Source organism: Miniopterus schreibersii (assembly GCF_964146895.1).
Source record: "Miniopterus schreibersii genome assembly, chromosome: 2".
NCBI classification, from domain to species: Eukaryota; Metazoa; Chordata; class Mammalia; order Chiroptera; family Miniopteridae; genus Miniopterus; species Miniopterus schreibersii.
The window spans coordinates 162,753,838-162,774,355 of NC_138102.1; the positions used below are offsets into that span (position 1 = coordinate 162,753,838).

Sequence of the window (20,518 nt, forward strand, 5' to 3'; positions counted from 1 at the left end):
ACTTAGCACTTATCTTTCTATATTGAGTATAAGAATGCAAACCATCCATTGATGTGAGAATTAGAGTTCATGGTGTTTCTCAAACTACTCTTTCTATGGACGTTTTAAGAATGTTTATTCCTCTTTTGCTCAAGATGTTAATTCATCACAAAACTTTTTAAATATTCATTTTTTTTAAAAAACTGTGATTGATGAATATCTGTATTTTCTTCACATCCTGTCCTGCAGCAAAAGCCTTGTAACACGACAGAGCTCCCTGACGCGTCTAAGGAAACTATTGGATAAATTTTACTCACATTTATTTTATTCAAGAAAATTTTTAAAAACAATCTGGTTTAGAGTCAACTATTGTATTATAGAGAAAAAAATACTTCGATTCAAAGTTTTAGAATAGAGAGGATTTTGGGACATCATCTATAAACTAAATGAAAACAATATCCTTAGTTTAAATTTTACACTTTTAAAATTTCAGTTCAAATAACATAGGAAACCAAAATGTTCATTCTACTTATATGCTTAGTTCTATATAAGTTATATACTTACAGACTTATAGACTTAGTTCATTCTACAAATAATTATCGAGTACCTACTTTGTCTCACTGTGTAGCTAAATAACTTTCCTTTTGTTACTCGGGACCTTAACCTGCTTTTGCTTTTGAAATCCAGGAAGGACTGACATTACATGTTAAAGCTCTGATTTTCCCTGGAATTTTCTTAAAATACAAGCCAACATCTATAAAATATTAGAGAGGCCTTTAGATTGCACCATGTATCGTGATCATGTCTCTGTAGACTATGTGCTATATTCTCCGTTAAAATGTTTCTAATATCTTTGCCTCCATCCTTGGTCTTCCTACTAACAGTAATAGTATCACTTATGTGTCACATAAACAAACAAACAAACAACCTCCCTCCTGAAGACTATTTCTCTTTGATTAATCCCAACAAAGTTTTGAGCCATCTGAAGGTCTTTCTTTCAACCCAGTGTAACTACTAACCCAGGGAGCCTACCAAACCCAGCTGTTGGCTTTGGGTCTAAGAGAAACAAAATGGAAACTAACAGCAAAGAGCCGCCACAGAGCAATAACCCTTCCATGGGTTCAGTCCAGTTTCACATCCTCACTGGGGTTCTGTCTACTGAGCAGAGAAGTTAGAGGCCCATTCACTCTTCCATGCCTTGAGACATGAAGTCTGAACATCAAAGTACACTCAAACTTTGAAATTCAAGAAGTACATGCGGATTAAAGCACAGATATTTCATTTTGTGATTTGTTTTACTGCTGCAAGCTACTTAAATTTTAAACTAAGAGAATTTTAAAAATGCCCACTTACAGGTTTGCTTCTTACACTTCCCTCAGCTTCAGCATAAGTGACTCCGGTCAGCTGTATATTCTGAGGCCCAAGCCCAGGCATTACTGAGCCATATTTAATCCAAGAATTACTGTTTTCAGTAGAATGCAAATGCATTCTCTAAAAATATTTTACTGTCTCTCCAATTACTTCACTCATCATTATATGTGTGGTGTCTTCCCAATGTTCCCTATAGGAAAGCTAGGCACCCTCTCTTATGTAATTCTCGTATAACATTTATCATATCTTGTGATGGCTTGTTTATTTGTCTTTTCCACTTTAGTACAACATCTTTGGGTGAGGGTATTTTTACTGATGTTTATTTCTCTGGCACCTAGGACATGGGATAGAGAATGTAAGCAATAAATAAGATAGAAGCTCATTAATTATTTTTATTTATAGTAGGTAGATTTGTGTAGAATATTATATTTGTAGAGTGTCTCCATGTGTGTTCTGCAGTATTTGCAGCCACTGTCTCCAGAACTACTAACTGAGGAGATAGCTGTAAATAATAGCTGTGTAAATAATATTTTCCCAATCTCTGAATGATTGTTTTCATGTATTATTTTATCTATCGAGAAACTACTACTTCTCTCTAAAGTTCACACAGTATACTGAAGGTTCTCAATCAATTAAATATTAATCAGATGTCAGAGCCTAAGGGTTGTGAAACTCTTTTGAACTGGCCAATGTATTTGCGTTAAATTTATTCTTTGCCAAGTTTCTCAGCTTTCTCTGAGAGCACCAGACTCAGGACAACTATAGAGAAATATCAAAGCCCTCCCCCAGGGCCAAGTGCTTTGTCATTGCTTATTTCATCAAAATAAGGGTCTAACAAGCAGTAAATGACTGCAACAAGGGTGTTCTTTTATTCTCAAGAGCAATATCTCAACTCTGTGAGTAGATACTGCAAATATTTCCTAAACTTTTAAGGAAAGCTTCCCGTTAGAAAAATAAAGATGGCACAGTTACATCATGAACTAACAAATAATGATAATTTTAAAACTCAAAAGTAATCATAGTCAATGTGTATTTGAATTCTCTCTCTTTTTAAAGAAAAAGCTGAACCTCAAATGTTACCTCATGCCTAATGTCCTAGGAGTATTTGCCATTAATACACAGTTTTTTAGTCCCAACCTATTATCCCTTTTGAAATCTGAGATGATGTAATGGAGCCTTTAAAAATGGGACAGAAAAGGAGAGGCAATAAGCCATATTCATTTTTACTTTTTAGAAATCAATGCCAATTTCCTCTTCCGTGTAGGAGGTAGAAAGCTGCAAGTCAGTCTCATTTCCCGACACCCAACAACAAGAAGAAAAAGCCAAATAATTCATGAGACCATAACTTTTCTGGCATCTGTCAGAGAGGTGAGGTTGCAAGGCAACCAAAGGAAGTAGATTCCAGAGTGACAAGCCCCTGTGAGGACAGGAGGGACACAGTGTTTTACCTAGTGGGAGCATGGTAGGAAGAGTTAAAGCGGGAAAGGAGAAAGCAACTAAATTTTAATGAACTCATAAGGATGAGATTTAAGTTTAACAACATGAATAATTACATTAATTATAAATGCTCTAAACTTGTACCAGCAAAATTGGTAGCCACTAGCCACATAAGACTACTGAGCACTCAAAATGGGGCTAGTTTAACTGAGAGAGTAAATTTGTTTAATTTTAATTAATGTATGTTTAAAACTAAAAAAGTGTTATTTTCTTTTTATATTGATTATACATTAAAATAATATTTCAAATACGATGGATTAAATAAATCATGTTATTAAAATTAACTTCACCTTTTCAAAAAGTTTTTAGATTTTTCTGCCAGAAAACGTAGTATTACATATGTGATTAACATTCTATTTTTATTGAATAGTGCTGGCCTAAACACTTCACTTAAAAAGCAGAGAGATTTTCCAGATTGGAATAAAGCAAGCTCCAACTCTATGCAGTTCATAAGAAACCCTCTGACATAAAAAAGACATAGTAGATTGAAAGGGAAAAGACGAAACAAGTGTACCATGACAATACTTAGTAAAAGAAAAAGAAAAAGTCTATATTAATATCAGACAAAATACACTTCAACACACTGCATATTACTTGGGATGAAGAGAGAGGGGCATTGCATATAATGAAAAGCTCAGCTCAACAAGAAGACATAGTGATCCTAAAAGTGTTTGCACCTACAACGTAACAACAGAGCTTCAAAATATCTAAACTAAGAGAAGTGAAAGGAGAAATAGACAAATCCACGGACATAGGTGGAGACTTTCACACTCCTCTATCACGCATTGTTAGAGCCAGTAGACAGAAAAGCAGTGAGGCTTTAGAAGCCTTGAACAGTCAACTTGACCTAACTGACATTTATTAAAATATCCCCCAGCAAGAGCTCGCAGCATATACACCGGTATAGAACATATTTGGGACCATAAAGCAAATCTCAACAAGTTTCAAATAATTGAAATCACAAAAAATATGTTCTCTGATCACATAGCATTTACTTAAGAATCAATTTTAAAAAATCTCTGCAAAATCGCCAGATTTTTGGTCATTCAACAACACACTTCCAAGCCCACATGTCAAAGATGAAATCACAAAGGAAAACAGAAAATATTTTAAATAGAACTCCCTGCACGTGCTAACAGGTCCATGAGATATTCTAGGAATCTTCTAAGCAAATACTTACCTGTTGAGTTTCTTTATGAGCCGTCAGCTGAAGGGTGACTCCTCCAGCTTTGTCTAATCAAGAGGGGCTGAGGGCCTGCTAATGAATGTTGAGTCGGCAAGTCACTACAGTTTTAGTTTGCTTTGTGTTTTAGTCTTTTTTTTTTTTTCTCCTGGTTCTTCCTCCTATTATTTGCTTAACTAAATTGACTTAATATTTATTGATCATCTATTAAGCATAAGGTTCATGCTAGATGCTTATGAAATTATGAAAATGAGTAAGGCAAGGCTTCTGATTTCAAGGAGTTGTATTATATGTGTTATGTACCTAGGTCTACTGCCTGAATCTATTACATCCCAATTCACCTTTTCTGGAACTTGTTTAAGACAGTAGTTACCAGGCAAGTTCGTCCTTTGATTCACCTAGATCCTAAATTTGTTCATTATATCTGTAAACCTTAAAGGTCTTGGGTCTGTGCCATTTCGAATTTTTAGGACTCAATACAAATCCTGGGACTCTGCCAAGGGAAACGAATTAAATTTTTATAGACATGTTAAAAATATGTCCCCTAGCTTAAATCTGAGTTCTTGCTTCTTGGTGTTTCTCTACTTTATCCCAACAGAAAATATCACTATGTCTTTTTCCTTAACTGTTGACAGAATGATCACATGTAGCTGGTATTCTAAAAATTGCAACCACTGAAAATTTTGTACTGAATAACAATGAGCGAAAAGAACTTTGTTGAGCCGTTAAATTGCTCTAGTGATAAACTCTGCTATATTACAGATGACAGTTTTTCTTCTACACCTCAACACATACAGTAGAACTGCATCTTACTTTGAGATTAGGTATTAGTCAGAGTAAAGTGACCATCACATATAGTTAAAACCAGTTGTAAAAAATTCCTAATATCAGAATTAACTTTTAAAGACATGGGCTACTGAAGGTTAAAATGCCAGTGATTTTTTTCTTGGTACTTTTCTTGGGCACTGGATGCCAAGGCTATTATGAGGATAAGGTAGGGAATAGTGACTGATAAATAATAATATCTTTTTCTCTCTCTCAGCTAAAAATGTAAACTAGAATTTGAGCAGGCTATGAATATAAATTCATGTCTCAAAACCCAAATTGCTTAATATGAGAATACGTGTCATGGAAAACAAATAGCTTAATTATGATCATACTATTAAGTTAAATAGTGGAAAATTACATGGTCCACTAATGAATTTAACATTATCACTCAGTCTTTAAATACTTCATTAAGGTTCACTTTCTTTTAGTTTTAAACATTTTTTAAACAAAATATAATGGTAACACATTATCAAACTTCAGCAAGAAACTGTTTTCTTAATATAAAGCAGAAAGTTGAGTTTCTGTGACTTAACTCCAAGGTGAACTTGATGTCACTTGATCTTGCCATTCTGGGCTGATTTCTCTTTTAATTAGAATCCCTTGAGAATACACACAAAGAAGAAACACAAAGGACAATGTCACACGTGATGCTTACTTGTTAACACAGTGATAGATCTCGATGGCTTGGTAACCACGTGTCCGTTTACCACTACCAGAGTGATTATATAATAGAGGCCATGGTAGTTGGCCTTAAAGATCACAGGAGGAGGCAAAGTGCTGTTGAATTGCTCAAACTCGAAGAAGTAATTTTTTGATTCACCGGTTATCTTCACAACATACACAGATGATGGACTTGTGACATCTGAAGCTTCTAAAGAGATGACGATGCTATTATCATCTTGAACAGTTACATGGAATGTTGCAGCATTCTGTTTAAGAAAAGAGAAAACACGGAAATGGAGGTCAAATTCAGGTTATTAGCAATAAAATTATACTGAGACAATTTTTCCAAAGCTAACATTGTGGTAAGTATTACTTTATAAAATAGAGTTACACCATTACAAGGAAAGGCACAAAGAGAGATTCATTCTCTCATGTCTCATGATTTTCTTGGGGTTTTTCTTTGGGGATTCTTCTTCAACAAAAAGCTGCTTCCAGACATTTACCACCCAAGCAGCTATAGCTTGTGGTTCCCTCTGCTGGGACCACTGGGTGTGTTTGGAAAGGACCAAGATGCCCACCAAGGTCTGCTTTTCCAAGCCCTGGGTCTAGAAGCAGATCAGGCAAAGACTCAAAGCAGCCAGAGGCTGATTGTTAATCAGTCTCTTAATGAGCCTCAGCCTGTGGAAACTCCACAGGGTGAGAAGTTTTGCAACTGGGTGGGGCAATTGCTTCCCACCCCACCCCCCAGGCAAAATCTGCTTGGGTAGTAAATGCCTGCCTGAGAAAGATGCCTCTTGCCTATGGGGGAATAACTCAGCACAGGAATCCAGATGGCTGCCCTCTGAGCGCTACCCCTGAGCCAGCAGCGCTGGATTCTCCCCACACAGCTCCAGTCCACTCTGCCCCCTCCGTGGAGCCCAAGGTGAGTGGCTGCACACGAAACTCTGTGCATTGGCCCTTCAAGGGGGTGCCTGCAGTTCCAGCTGTCTCTCCCAGGCAGACAGAACCCCGGCTGCTTTTCACAGCCAGATGTTATGTGGGCACCTGTCCCAGTTCTGGTGCCCTGGGCTGGGAAGCCCAGCTTGGGGTTTAGGCCCCAGAGTCCTCAGTGGGAACCCCCACAGCTGAGATCTCCCTCAGGACCTTCAGCTGCTGCCTTGGGAGCCCAGCCAGGCCTCTCGCGGCCCCACGCTTCCTCCCAGTCTCCATGTGGCCTCCCCTTTTCCTCCGTGGTTATGAGGGTGCTCTCCAGCTAGTCTTCAGTTGCAGTTGATTATTCAGGATGGTTTTTCTATATTTTAGTTGTAATTCCATTTTGGTCCTGGGAGAATGTCTGTGTAGTTTCCACTCAATCTGCCCCCATCTTGAATCCTCTCTATGGAAACTTTTTACAGTTTGGGGGGCTGTGCAAAGTTGTCATCTGGTGCTGCCTAAGACAAGCTTCGTAAAGGTAAGTCCTCTTGCTTATGAAACCTGCCACTTACCAAGGCGGAGTGGTCTGCCTTTCTTCCATCTGTCCCCGCCCTCCCGTACAAGGGCTGGTTTCCATTACACCTGGGAAGTTCCTGGCTAGTTTGTAAACCAAGACTACCTTTGAGACCATGTGTAAAACGTGACCCATTCAGTACAGTCATGCCCTGCACGATGACATTTTGGTCATCAACAGGCCAAGTATGTGATGGTGGTGCCATAAGATCATAATGGAGCTGAAAAACTATTGCCTAGTGTGGGCTGTAGTTTTTGTGATAGTGTAGCCTTTGTAACATTGTGAGGCCACAAGGCATTCCTCATGTGTTTGTGGCGCTGCTGGTATAGACAAACCTGCTACTGCACTGCCAGTCTTATAGAAGCACAGCACATAAATCACAGACAGTACATGACACTGGATCATGGCAATTAACAACTATGTGACTGATTAACGTATTTACTATACTATACGTTTGATGATTGTTTTAGGGTGGACTCTTTCTACTTATAAAAATGTTTGCTGTAAAACAGTATGGTGTGTAACCCCAGCAGCCGCCTCATCCACTGGGCTTGATTTAATCTCATATTATTTTGTACAACAACATGCTGTACAGGCTTGTAGCCCTGGAGCAATAGGCTACACCGTATAGCCTAGGTGTGTAGTAGGCTAGGCCATTGAAGATTGTATGAGGGTGGCCCATGATGTTTGAACAGCAACAAAATTGCCTAGTGACATTTATTTCTCCGAATGTCCCCTGGTGCTTAAGTGGTTCGTGACTTTGTTGCCAGTGGCCCAGGGGGAGCTGTGAGGCTAAACCAAGCGCTGAATATGCAGTGCATTGAAGTCTGGCTTTTATTCATCATTTATTATGGGAGCTGATTCATGAACTCAGAAAACAATAAGTTTACAAACATCAAATTCATGTTTATTAAGAGGTTTTTTTTTTGCTCTATGTTTTAACAGCCAATATCTGAAAGCTTTATGATGATGCAAAGAATAGATTCAGTTTTGTAGTGTTTAGGAAATATGTGTCTGATGTGTCATGATGCTTCGTAGTGAATCTTCCAGGGAAAAGGGCTGATCTTCCAAAATCAAAAGACAGCTTTGGAGATAATTGTATCAGCCATGAAAATCAGCGTTGGCCCCTGGCTCCCAGGTTGCTAAAAATAAACCAGGGTGGGCTAATCACATTCAGTCAGTGGAACCAAAGAGAAGGCGGCAACGGTCCAAGTGAGATCTAGGCAATGAGCCTAAAAGGAATGTCATCATGTTATTTCTTCTCTGGCCCCTTTGCTTCAGCTTTTCCTAGAATCTATATTTAGGAGAAAATTCTGAATATATATTGCAGGCATGTAATCCCTGCTGAGAAATAGAGCAAGAAGGAAGAGTTAAAAGTAATAGAAATGGATCTGCCAAACTTAGGCAAGGCCCACACTGATTTATTTGGTGGATAGAAAAATATTTAAAACTTTTTTTTTCTTCAGAGATTGAGTAATAGTATTGCTTGACTTGGCAGTGAAAATATTTTCACTAAAATTTCCTTTGTGTAACAAACTTGAATATAGAAATCTCTCCAGTCCAACACCCCTCATTTCACACTTGAGATAACAGTGGTGCAAACTGATGTCAGGACAAGGTGTGGGATCCACATATCATTGGTATGACTCTTTCCTGAACTAGAGGTAAGCTGCTTGAGGTAGTGAGAAGGGCCTGGGTGCTTGGCGGCCCCAGGAAGGAGGGGCCCAGGAGTCTGTTACCTGTCCTGTAGCTAGTCCTGGAGGCTGTAGAACATACTAGAGACAGAATGGGCAGCACTGAAGAGGAGGAAAATGCAGGGTGAGTCCCTAGGCTGTGGGACAAGAAAGAGGGCTGGCCACAGACACATACCAGTCAGAAATCCTAGGAAATCCTCCAGCATCCCTGACTGTAGCAACTGTTATCTATTGATTCCCTAATCTGGACCAGGCTTTGCACTGGACATTTTATATATATATTTTTTCTTTTGTTTCTTACAACAACCTTCAGAAGTAAGTTTTATTCTCCCCATCTTACTCAAGAGAGGTTAATTTGCTTAAGAGCAGAGCAATAAACTTGGCATCAGAGAGTCTGCGTCCCGCTTCCTTTTCTGCAGCCTATTACCTGTGAGAGCTCGAGGGAGCCCAAGGACCTCTTAACTTCATCTTCTTAATTTATGAAATAGTGGTAATTCCTATCGCTCATGGGATTTTTGTAAAGATCAAATGGCTTTTATAAAAATGATAACAGTATGAACCCAATACTTATTAGTTGTATTTCAAAGGTTATTGTGTTTTAGTTAAGTCTTGAATCACTCGATGACCTTTTTTTTTTTTTTTTTTTAAATATATCTTTATTGATTTCAGAGAGAGGAAAGGAGAGGGAGAGAGAGAGCTAGAAACATCAATGATGAGAGAGTCATTGATCGAGCCCACAACCCAGGCATGTGCCCTGACCGGGAATCGAACCCCGATCGCCTGGATCCTAGGTTGACGCTCAACCACTGAGCCACGCCCGGCCAGGCTCGATGACCTTTTAATTATAGGGGTTCTATAAACTTTCATTTAACTTCAAAACACTACAAAATTCTTAATTATGTTCACTGGATATTTTATGCACACAACATTGGAGAGCTATCCGTTTGTTAATTCAACAACAAGCAAACATTAGCTAAGTGTCAACTTGGCATCAGGCATCATGCTAGGTGTTGACAACAGGCAGATGAGTAAAACAAGGTTCTTGGACTCCAGGAGCTCAGGTTCTAGGAAGAAGGGCACATCCAAATGCAGAATTATAACACAATCTGAGTGTCATTAGCTACAGGTCTGAAAAACTAACTGGTTGAGCCCGGCCAGTGTTGCTCAGTGGTTGAGCATCGACCTAGGATCCAGGAGATCGAGGTTCAATTCCCGGCCAGGGCACGTGTCTGGGTTGTGGGCTCAATCCCCAGTCAGGGGCATGCAGGAGGCAGCCGATCAGTGACTCTCATCATTGATGTTTCTCTCTCTCTTTCCCTCTCTCTTCCTCTCCCTGAAATCAATAAAGACATATTAAAAACACACACACACACAGAAAAACACCTGTCTGCTTGATACCTGTTTTCTCTGCCTGTCTGGAATCCCTTCTAATACTTCACCCTTTTGGAACCCTGCTCCTTTCCCACTATAAAGCCATGAGGGGTCCTGATGGGGGTTGCTAATTATGGTACCCCACTCCCACTGGGGGTTGCTAATTATGGTACCCCACTCCCACGTCAGAGCAGGAGGCACCTTGACCAACTAGAATGCTGGCTCTGAAATTTCATAACTGGAATTAGTAGGAAGGAGCTTTCTCTTCTAGTTTCAAGTATGTATGGATGGGAAGCTGGAGGAGTCAGTGTCTACAATTTCTGCCCCATGAAGACAGCTGCTTGAGGGAGAGGTTCTGGTCTCAATCATCCTACGGCCCAGCCACTGTGCAGTGTGGGGACATGAGTGAATAAATCTCAGCTTATACTTAAGTTTTTAAAGCTGGACTTCCCGTATTTGCAGCCAAAAGTGCTGGTCAGTACAAGAGAATTTTTCAGTCCTGTAGACATAAAGAGAAAGAAGCAATTAATCTGCTTCTGCAAATGGGCGTGAGGGGAGGCTTCAGAGTGGAAGTAATGTTTGAAAGTTGCTCAGGAATTTCCCAGGGGAACAGAGATCAGAAAAGTGATCTAAAGAAGGGGAAAGAGACTCCACAGTCCTTGGAAGTGGCTGGATAGTGGTCAGATGCTCAGAGAAGGTTGATAGCCCCGTCCAAGATAGGCCAAGTTAAGAAATTTGGATATTGTTTTGGCCAAAAGAAATTATAAATTGTTTCAATGCAGAAAAGTGACATGATTAGATAGAACACAGTTTAGAAAGACCAATATAGTTAGAAGTATGGACGAGTATAGTTAGGAATTGGCAGACTGGGCCCATTGAAGGTCAGTAGACAGTACGGAGGCTTCGGCAACAGTTCAGGTGAGACACGAGAGCTCGAGCAAGTGCTGGCTGCACCAGATCTGCCTGCATGATGTGCCTCTAGAACATTGCCAGTGCTCCAGCTGGCAACCCAATCAATGATTAGACTTATTAGAGGGCATTTTAGAAGAAACACTTAGAGGAGTCTGCTGTGCTAAGGTTACCACATGAGAAGTAATCTCGATTCTTTCAAATAGTAATATTAATGACGTCCGGTGCTTACATAGCACTTATGGACAGCCAGGATCCTCTGCAGACGTTATGCAGTTCCCCCACTTAACCTCCTGCCTAACTCCCAGGAAACCTCTTGCACCAGATATTTGTTCTTTTCAGTTCCTTCAGGAAGATCAAGGTCCCAGAGCTGCCCCGCCAGGGCAGGGCACTGCCTGACACTTCCTTAGAATCATTCACAACTCTCTTTCAAAAACTGTCAGAGCAGAATCTGGATGCTGATCTCAAAGCTAGAAATGGTTCCCCCAATCTTCCATTTTTTATGCAATCGTTCTTCAGGTATGTTTTGAGCAACAGCTGCGTATCAGGAACTCTGCGGGACCCTGGGGATGCACTCTGTTTGGGGGTAAAGAGAAAGACAAGGCTAATGTGCCTTCCTCTTCCTAGAATGGCGTCTGATCAATAGTAACAGCAATGATGATAAGATGTAATAATGTAATAATGACCGTTACTTACGCAGTAGTGCTGATTACGGGCTGCGGGGAGCTGCTCTGAACCTCACACACCAGGCCCTCGATAGATGCTTGCTAAGTAAACATGCCTACAGTCTGCTGTGTAATACCAGGCTTCTCTCTGTGTCCTAAACGTGTCTTTTCGGGGAGATATGTGAGTTCTCTCTCCTTGCCTGAGTCCACATTAAGGCCAGCTCTGTCTTTCATGTTTGATGTGCTCAGATACATTCATTCCTGTCCTTACAGTTTCATAGTGAAGAGCCCCCATCGCTTATGCCTCTCATTTGGTAAAGGAGGCCGAACTCAGACATGCGGCAGGTCGTGTAGCTGTGAGAAGCAGCCACGTATAATAGGACCGAATGATGGAATCGTTAGAAAGCGGGAGGGCACTGCATTGTCTAAAAGCATCATTAAAAATCACAGTTACAACAAAAGAAAGCTATACTGCACGAAGGGGGGGAACTCGCATTTACAGGCCAGTGTCGGCCCACAGGCTGTCACCTTACAACCTTGAATATGTCGCATTGTCATTTCCTTGATCAAATAGCTCATCTTAGGACCTTCAGCGTCCGGTCCTACTCTTCTGCCCAGCCAGAGTGCAGAAGGACAACTAAAGTCTGCTGCCCGTTAAGCATTAATTTAAAAAGTAAATACAAATGATGTTTCTCTATCAAGTTGCCGTGTGTGTGTGTGTGTAAAATGCCGTAATTATTTTAGATTTCCACTATGGACTTGGGATGGAAGCTCTACAGAACTTTTAATTTTGAAGATTAAACAAAACATGATTGAGGAAAGAATTTAACCTGGCATTTTTAATTGGAAAGAAACTGTTACGATGAAGAAATGTACCAAGATATTACACGACATATAGGGTAATAATATTAACTGTACATAACATTTTATATTTTTTAAAGCACTTTCAAATACATTTTCTTATTTGATCCTCAAAATATCCTATTAAGTTATTATCTCACTGTACAGACAAAAAACACTGAGGTGCAAAGAAATTAAATGGGTTTCTCAAGGCTTCTCTTATAAGGTGGAGGAGCTGGCACTCAAGGCAATTCTTTAACTACACATTTTATGACTCTATTATACTGCAGTCCACAAACTGTAAGATCCTGGAGCCAAAATGATTTCCCAAATGCTCCCTTTCATATCTGTACTTAATTGATGGTGAGCTCCCTCAGCACAAATCTAGAGAAATGACTTGTTTCTCTAGAATATGGTTGATAGATGTTCAAAAAATGTGATATCATGAAAAATACAATTTTGAAGATAGAGATTTTGGAGATAGTCGAACCTGGATTCAAATCCCACTTAAAGGATAGTCTCTCATTTTAATTCCTTGAGCCTCTCAATTTCTTGAGATAAATTATGGAAATACTAAAGCCTATTATGATGAGGTTTTTGTGGGGAAGCAAATTGATGCTACAAAATTTATGAGCTATGGTTTCTCATTGATTTTCCTGGGGACATGTAAATATTAGAAGTTGTATCTTTTCAGGTCACTCATGCCATGATTCATGTATCATTCAATAACCATTCTGACTTTCGGTCTATTTATTCAATAATCAGCATTACCCCTTTTTGTGGCGTTCTGAACAAGAGCAGCCAACATTTCCTTTGCTGCTATGCCTGTGGGTGACAGCCTGGGCTAACCTGTTTGGCTGGAGGTTACCATGGGAACGGTTCCTAGGACCTACTGTGCTGAGAACTCCAGGGACCTGTGAAGCTGTGGCTGGCTGATGATTGACTCGGGAGGGGGTGGGTCCACCCCCTGGAAAGCCACAGAATACACATTTGTTCTCCACAGCTCAATGATCTGGCAAATTCTAAAAACACGCAACATTTTTCTGGCTTAATGTGTTATGAAAAACAGAGGTTCCTGACAGGTTAATTCTGCCTGTGGAATAAGTGTTATTTTCATAAAATGCAGCACTGACAGGCACAATTCTGCCTGGATTTTATACACTCTCCATCCGTCTTTTCTATCCTTTTTAGTATTTACAGTTTTAAAGTGGCTTTAACTTGGAAAGATGCTTGTAAAAATGTAGCTGCCCCACTTCTTGAAAGATCCTGTGAGAGAGGGTGGTGCTTGTCATTTATCTTGGAATGGATGAGTTCGGTCACATTTCCCCACCGGCACGCGGCGTCTCTCCAACTGTGACACCAGGTAATTAAATCCTGATGATAGCTGACAAAGAGTGCCGTCTACTTACCAAGCGCGCAGTTCACAGCGTATTTAGGCGTGTCCCCTGTCACCTTGGCTAAGGACTTCGCTTTCACTCCCCTCCTTGTCGAGTTGTTAACATCGTCAACAACAACACTGTCAGGCCTTTCAGGCAAATAGCTTCTTGTGTCCTGAACCATCCCTGGGATTTTATGTTTTTTCTAGGAGTCTGATCCCTCCATGCCAGATAAAGTCCAGACATTAAGGGAGATGAAGTACAATACTTTATACATGCCTTTGTTCAATGGTTACCTTCAAGCAGTTCTTTAAAATTGAGTGCCTACTGTGTGCCTGGTGCTAAGGATCTGATGGCTAAGAAAAGAAATTTGGCCCCTGCCCCTGTGGTGTTGGTAGTCTACAAGAAAAGAGAGGAAATACACCATGTTCAACAATTAAATAATTATGAGTGGAAAAGGCATTGTTAAGAAGTGCATGATGATAAAAATTTTTAAAAAAGACCTAGCAAGAGACTCTAACCTAAAGGAAGTAAGAGACTATACAGGTAAGCACAGGCTACGGTAAGGGCTGGCCTGGTGATGAGTTGGAGAAAGAACAGGATCTCTGAAGAACAGTGCGTACGAAGACCTGGGGCTGGAGAAAGCATAATGCATTTGAGGAACCAGAATAACATCAGCATGGCCAATAGTAGAGATGAGATCATGGGACACTGTGTAGTCCTTCTGAAAAAGTTGAGGCTTATTGCTAAAGGCTGTGAGAAGCCACTTACGTGTTACTAAGCAGGGGAGTGAAATGATCAGATTTACATTCTGTAATAGAAAAATTATTATGTTAAGTGTTGACTCCCAAATTCCTACTGGGGGGAACTTTTAATGAAAAAATATATAACAAACCACCTGGGAAAGAAGTGAACACTGACACTGTGGGCAGAGGGATCTGGGCAAACAAAACCAGCCAAATTCGTATTCAAGTTACACAGAGAAAAATGGCTTTAATCCAGAAAGTAAGGGGGAGAGAGGAGAAGGAAGGGACTAGAAAAACCATGGAGAGAAGCGCAGGCAAGCTGGTGCAGTGCTGGGATCAGGAAGGAACAGTCAGCTGATGGAAATATCCAGATGGTGAGGGGATCAAAGAGCATTTAAAACTGGAAATGCCTAATGTTCCATTGGAAGCGCATCTTGAATAGTAAACACTTCTCTGCCTTCCCAAATCCCAGTCTTCACTAATGTTTGCGACCCTCACAAATGCTCTGTGTGAGCGGATCACTTCTGGAATTTGCTGAAGCGTCTGAGTTTCACATTCTTGTGTCCGGACACAGAAGTAGTATTTGTGGAAGTCAGAGGAAATTGTGAATGAAACTCACCCACCCCCACACTGATAAAAATCCTCAGGGGATTTGGAGTCAGTTCCATTTAGGTCTCAAGGGGGCAGGAAGATGGAAGAGCTGGCTGGTGAGGGTCGGTGTGGGAGGTGTGGTTGAAGAATTTGAGGAGAGAAACGATGGTGGCTGGGACCAGGTGTCAGGACCAGGTTACAGGGCATGTTCCTCAGAACTCAGTGACTTGAGATTTGATTGGTTGTGTTGATTTTGTACATACACACTTATCACCATCATCATCACCATCACTACCTTATGTTTAGAAAAGACGGCAGGTGAGCAGATATTAACAGGGTAGGAATGAGTGTGATGTGTACCATTAGTTTGTTCAGTTTGATACGTAATGAGTATGAAATGCTTGTGAGATATCCAAGTGTAGATGCCAAGTAAGGTGAGATATATACGTGTCCAGAATTCAGAAGGGAGGTCTGGATCTAATATTTGGAAGAGACTGACTCAGAAATGGTTAACTGGAGCCCTGGGAAGTGAGGAGATACCACAGTGTGGTAATACAACTACTACTATTACTAGAGCTTATTTTTATTAAACACCTACTTGGTGTTAAAAACTTTTTTGGAATTACTTCAGTTAATCCTCTTAAAACTCTCTAAAATAGATATTATTATTAATTATTATTACTTAAAATTTCAGATTAGTAATTGAGCCTCAGAAAGATTAAGTAACACACCTAAGGTCACATAGCTTTTGAGTGGTGGGCACTAGAGTTAAATCCATAACTTTCCGATTCCAGAATCTATGCATTGACATGATGCTACACTGCTCTGTAACTGCCATGAGCTGCACTTCAGACTATCTTTTACTTTATTCCTTTGCAACTACAGAGCATGAGCTTCACTTTAAGATCACTCATCTTTATTACATGGGGAATTACAGCACATTACAGTAGTGGAAAGAATAGTGACTTAAAGCAAAGAGAGCTGAATGTGACTATCAGCTCCATCCCATGCAGACTACGACTTAGAGCCCTCTCTTGACCTCTGTTTCCTCATCTGTAAAATGGGAAAAGAATGCCTACCTACCTTACAAGGTTGTTATGAAATTAAAATTTTAAGAAAGTAATTAATATACACGCCTTATTTTATGCCTTAATTTTGATGGTTTTTTAAAAAAAGGAAAATTACATTTAATAATTTGGCTAAGGATGCTCCTGTTAGCTGCATTGCAAAGCTTTCCAAATATCATAGGAAACCTAATAGACAATAAAATAAATTTGTTTTCACTTGTGTACAAACCCTCAACGTCATCATAAATCTCTAAGATAATAATCATGCAACGTTTCAATGTGCATCCTTCAGAAACAGTGGTGGCTCAGATTTGCTGTTACCCGAACTAGTTAGAAATATAATTCAATTAGAAATATTTTTCATTGTCTCATTAAAATAATTTCTAAACTGGTCTCCCTCTCCTTCCTATTCTTCCTTTCTTCAAAATACTGAATTATGAAGAGTAAAGGAATTATGAGGTCACAAGATCTTGATAAAACAATAAAATTATGGAAACAGGATTATAAAGAATATGAAGCATAAAATTTAGGGTAATTTTTTTTTTCTTATTAGATCATTGAACACAGGCAAATTATTCATTGCCAAATAACGAGATTCTTTAGCTTGACACTCAAACCCCTCCTCGATCTGTCCCCAATAACCATCCCCTCTTATCTGCCACTACTTCTCTGTCATCAACTCCATGAACCCCACAAACCGGCCAAACTGCCCACTCCATGTGCCCCAGTGCTTTCCTGCTCTGATTCTACTTATGTATTCCTTCTGCCTGAAATATCCCTTCTCCCATTTCAAATATCCAATTCTGCATCTCTATCAAATGCCACCTTCTTTGAGAAGCCTCTGTGACCACCCCAGAAAGAACCAGTCTCCTGTAATCCCACAGCCTGCTGTTGAGGTCACTCGCACATCACTGCACGTGGGATCAGACAAATCCAGTAACAGGCAGACTGCTCTTCGAGTAAGAGGTGGAAATAATTTTCAGCGGCTCTCCACTCTTACCAGGATCCTGCTTTCCTCACATTAAGTATTTATAACATCTATTGAGCCATTTGAAGTTAACATGTTGCATACTCATCTGCATTACACAATGTTAACTTTAAATTGTCACCGTTTCTTCCTCTCCACGGCGTGAGTAATACGCTCAGCCAGCACTGATGCCATTTTGAATTGCAAGAAGCCTGGGACAACAATCTGATATTTATGTTTTATAAATGAAGCTCAGAAATATCTTTGTCTTTGGGAACAGCTGTAAAAAGACAGAACGCAATTTACAGCACCCAGTGAAAGGACCCCATTCTTTGGGAAAGGATGGCATTTATATAAATCAGGCTGTGGCATTTGGGAAGGAAGTATTATTACTTTTAGTTGACTTACTGCACTTATTGTTAATTGGCATTTCATCATTAAATATCTGCCTGTTGCCCTGTACAAGATGTATTTTAAAAGGTGAATAATAGAAATGTTTGCATCATTGAAATAATTTTAAGAAGTGTTTTTTACCATTAGAAAATCTTTTTGTTTTTAATTTTTTTTTAATTGATTTCAGAGAGAGGAAGGGGGAGGGAGAGAGAGAGAGAGAAACATCAATGATGAGAGAGTCATTGACTGGGCACCATTAGAAAATCTTGATGGTATAGAATGTAACAGCAGTGCTGAAAATTTTTCATAGGACTCTACAGAAATGTTTAAATCTCTTTCCATACCTTTGCTTATTATTTTAAAGCTTCTGTTCTGAAAGGCAGCAGCTGTTCTCGGTGGCCTCACACAAGTACCTTACGTCAATTTGCAATAATCTACACTGTTTACATTAAATGATCTTTATTTATAAAGCTTTCATTCAATTCATAATAAAGACTTAATTAAGTCACAACATGCAGTGCTTTTTCTAGTAACTGAGTGTGGAACCCATATGGCTTTTAAAACCAATGTCAATGTGCTTTAAGTTCTGAAACATGTCTTTCCTATCTTGAATACCTTGAAAGACAACACTTAAATTCAACACTAATTTTCCATTTGCTAACTACTCTATTCCTAGTTCCCCCTCCCTGAAAAGGATTCCCCTCCCTTCTCCCTTCTTCTTTACCCCCCGCCCCCTTTGCATTGCTTCTCATGGTCTGCTTTGTGCTGGGTTTAGTTAGTTTTGTGTATAGATTTCCTGGTAGATTTTAACCTCGTAAGGACAGAGAACCAGGTCTCATTTGTTACCTGTCATAGGCTCTAACACAGTACTTTGCTACTTGGAACTTAGTAAATATTTCATCCACCTACCTTGCATTTATTGAGCTTTTAACTACCTATTCTGACTGTGTGTGCCCAGCCTATTCTTATGTGCCAGAGTGTTCATTAGGATAGTTCAGTTCCTGGGTTATTAGGGCAAAGTCATATCACTGTCTTATAGAAATAGAAGGGTGCTTGGCCAAACAAAGGGGGATATTAGGGAGAGGCAAGGAGGTCAGTGGGTGGAGAGAAGGAATCGGGTGAAGAGGAAGCGAGAGGACTGTAAGAAAGAGCTAGTGGGAGGTAATGAAGAGTGTTTATAAATTGGGAGCAGGAGCAACAGTGAACAATAAAACATGACAGAATAAGACTGACATTTTGTGTCTTTGTTGTTCATGACTCTATGATTATTGAATACCTGATAGGAAAAAATCAGGTTACATTTTGAATATCTCGATTGTTTCCTTTTGCATAGTCCACCTTCCTGTTTTTCTCCTATGACTATGTTGTAATTTGTTTCCGATTTGCAGAGGATACATTCTTAAAGACTCATAGATAAACCATTAATAAATCATATGTTACTATGGGAACTAATAGAGGCTTAATCGTCTACCTGCCCGTGCAGAGGCCCTTCATCCACTTGGCTAAGAGGGTGCCGTGGAGATTCAACACTGAACCCCAGGACCCCTCTCAGTTCATAACTTTGAAGAGCTGTGGATTACTAAAAGCTGCACCTAAGAGTAATTTCTAAGAATATTAAGAGATACGTGCCAGATTTCCTTTTAGGTTATAAGGATCTAGGATCTGTTTTCTTCAAAATGACAATTTCTCCCAAGCCTTTTCCATTAGCTTAAGCTTTGAGGAGACAGCTCATGGAACATTTACTGGAAGAATTTTAATAATACTTTATGATCATTCAGTATAATATTTTCCAAATCTATTGCTCCATAATTTATAGTAAATATGATTAATTATATATATTTAGTACATAACAATATGATTCTTTGTTTCACTGGAGTAAGAAATACCATTAACCTGATGCATTTGTTTAGTTGATTAATGTGTCTACTTCTGTGTGTATTCCCTTTAGCATTCAGAGTGAGCAAGCGATTTTCAGTTCTCAGGTAATTATAATTAAGCCCATACTAACTGCTATAATTAGAGAAAGAATGAGAGCAACAGTAATAACTAGCATATATTCAATGCCTAATATATTCCAGGGTTTGTTCTAGGTATTTTCTATTAATTATGCCTAATCCTTAAAATAATATTTAGAGTTTATTATTATTACTTATCAATACTAGGAACCAGGAGAGTAGAAATTCAAGTAGTAATAGTTCAAACAACAATTTGTTTTTTATTATTTTATTTTCTAAGTTTTTTCAATTATACTTTACATTCTATATTACTGTGTATTAGTTTCAGGCGCACAGCATAGTGGTTAGACAGTCATGGACCTTACAAAGTGTCAAACAACATTTTGCAATGCTTACTTGGTGTCAGCTACAAGAGCATGGTTGTGAGCAAGGGGGACTGGTTTCCGCTCTCGGAGATTCATTCTAAATGAGCAAGAACATTGAGACACATCAAATATGATGACAAGAAGCAAAAGTACTTGGGCAGCAAGAACACTTTACCTCGTGATGGCGGAGTTGATGCTTGAAGGATTAGCAGGATCAGAAGGATTAGCAGGCTGAAGTGTGGGGGACATTTCAGGCAGGAGGGACAGGGAGCAGCAGTGTGTCAGGGACAGAGGACGGCACAGCTCCTTCAAGGACCAGCAAGAGCCTTGAAGGTCATGTCCAGGTGTTTGGGCATTACCTTGGGGCAGCAGCAGTGTTCTAAGCAGGATGGCCACAATTAGATTTTCGTTTGAGAACAAAAGAACTAGTGGTAATATGGAGCCCTGATTAGGAGAGGGCGAAACAAGCAGGTGATCAATTAGGCAGAGGTAGCAATAATCAAAGCAAGGCTTATCCGGACTTCCCAGTGGCGAAGGACATGAGGGGGACAATGAAAGATCATTAAGTATTA

The 20,518-nt window shown here is 39.7% G+C and overlaps 1 protein-coding gene across 2 annotated transcripts in view; it reads right to left on the reverse strand.

Annotated features, from left to right (window-relative positions):
* The window catches only part of PTPRO (protein tyrosine phosphatase receptor type O), an 83,072-nt gene extending 77,291 nt beyond the window's left edge, over window positions 1-5,781 (reverse strand). Inside the window, exon 1 of one of the 2 annotated variants that reach the window (XM_081129149.1) lies at window positions 5,514-5,781. The gene's annotated coding sequence lies outside the window, so the exon portion shown is untranslated. The remainder of the gene's footprint in view (window positions 1-5,513) is intronic. The other variant, XM_081129150.1, reaches the window with a different exon arrangement.
* Window positions 5,782-20,518: the final 14,737 nt, after the last annotated feature.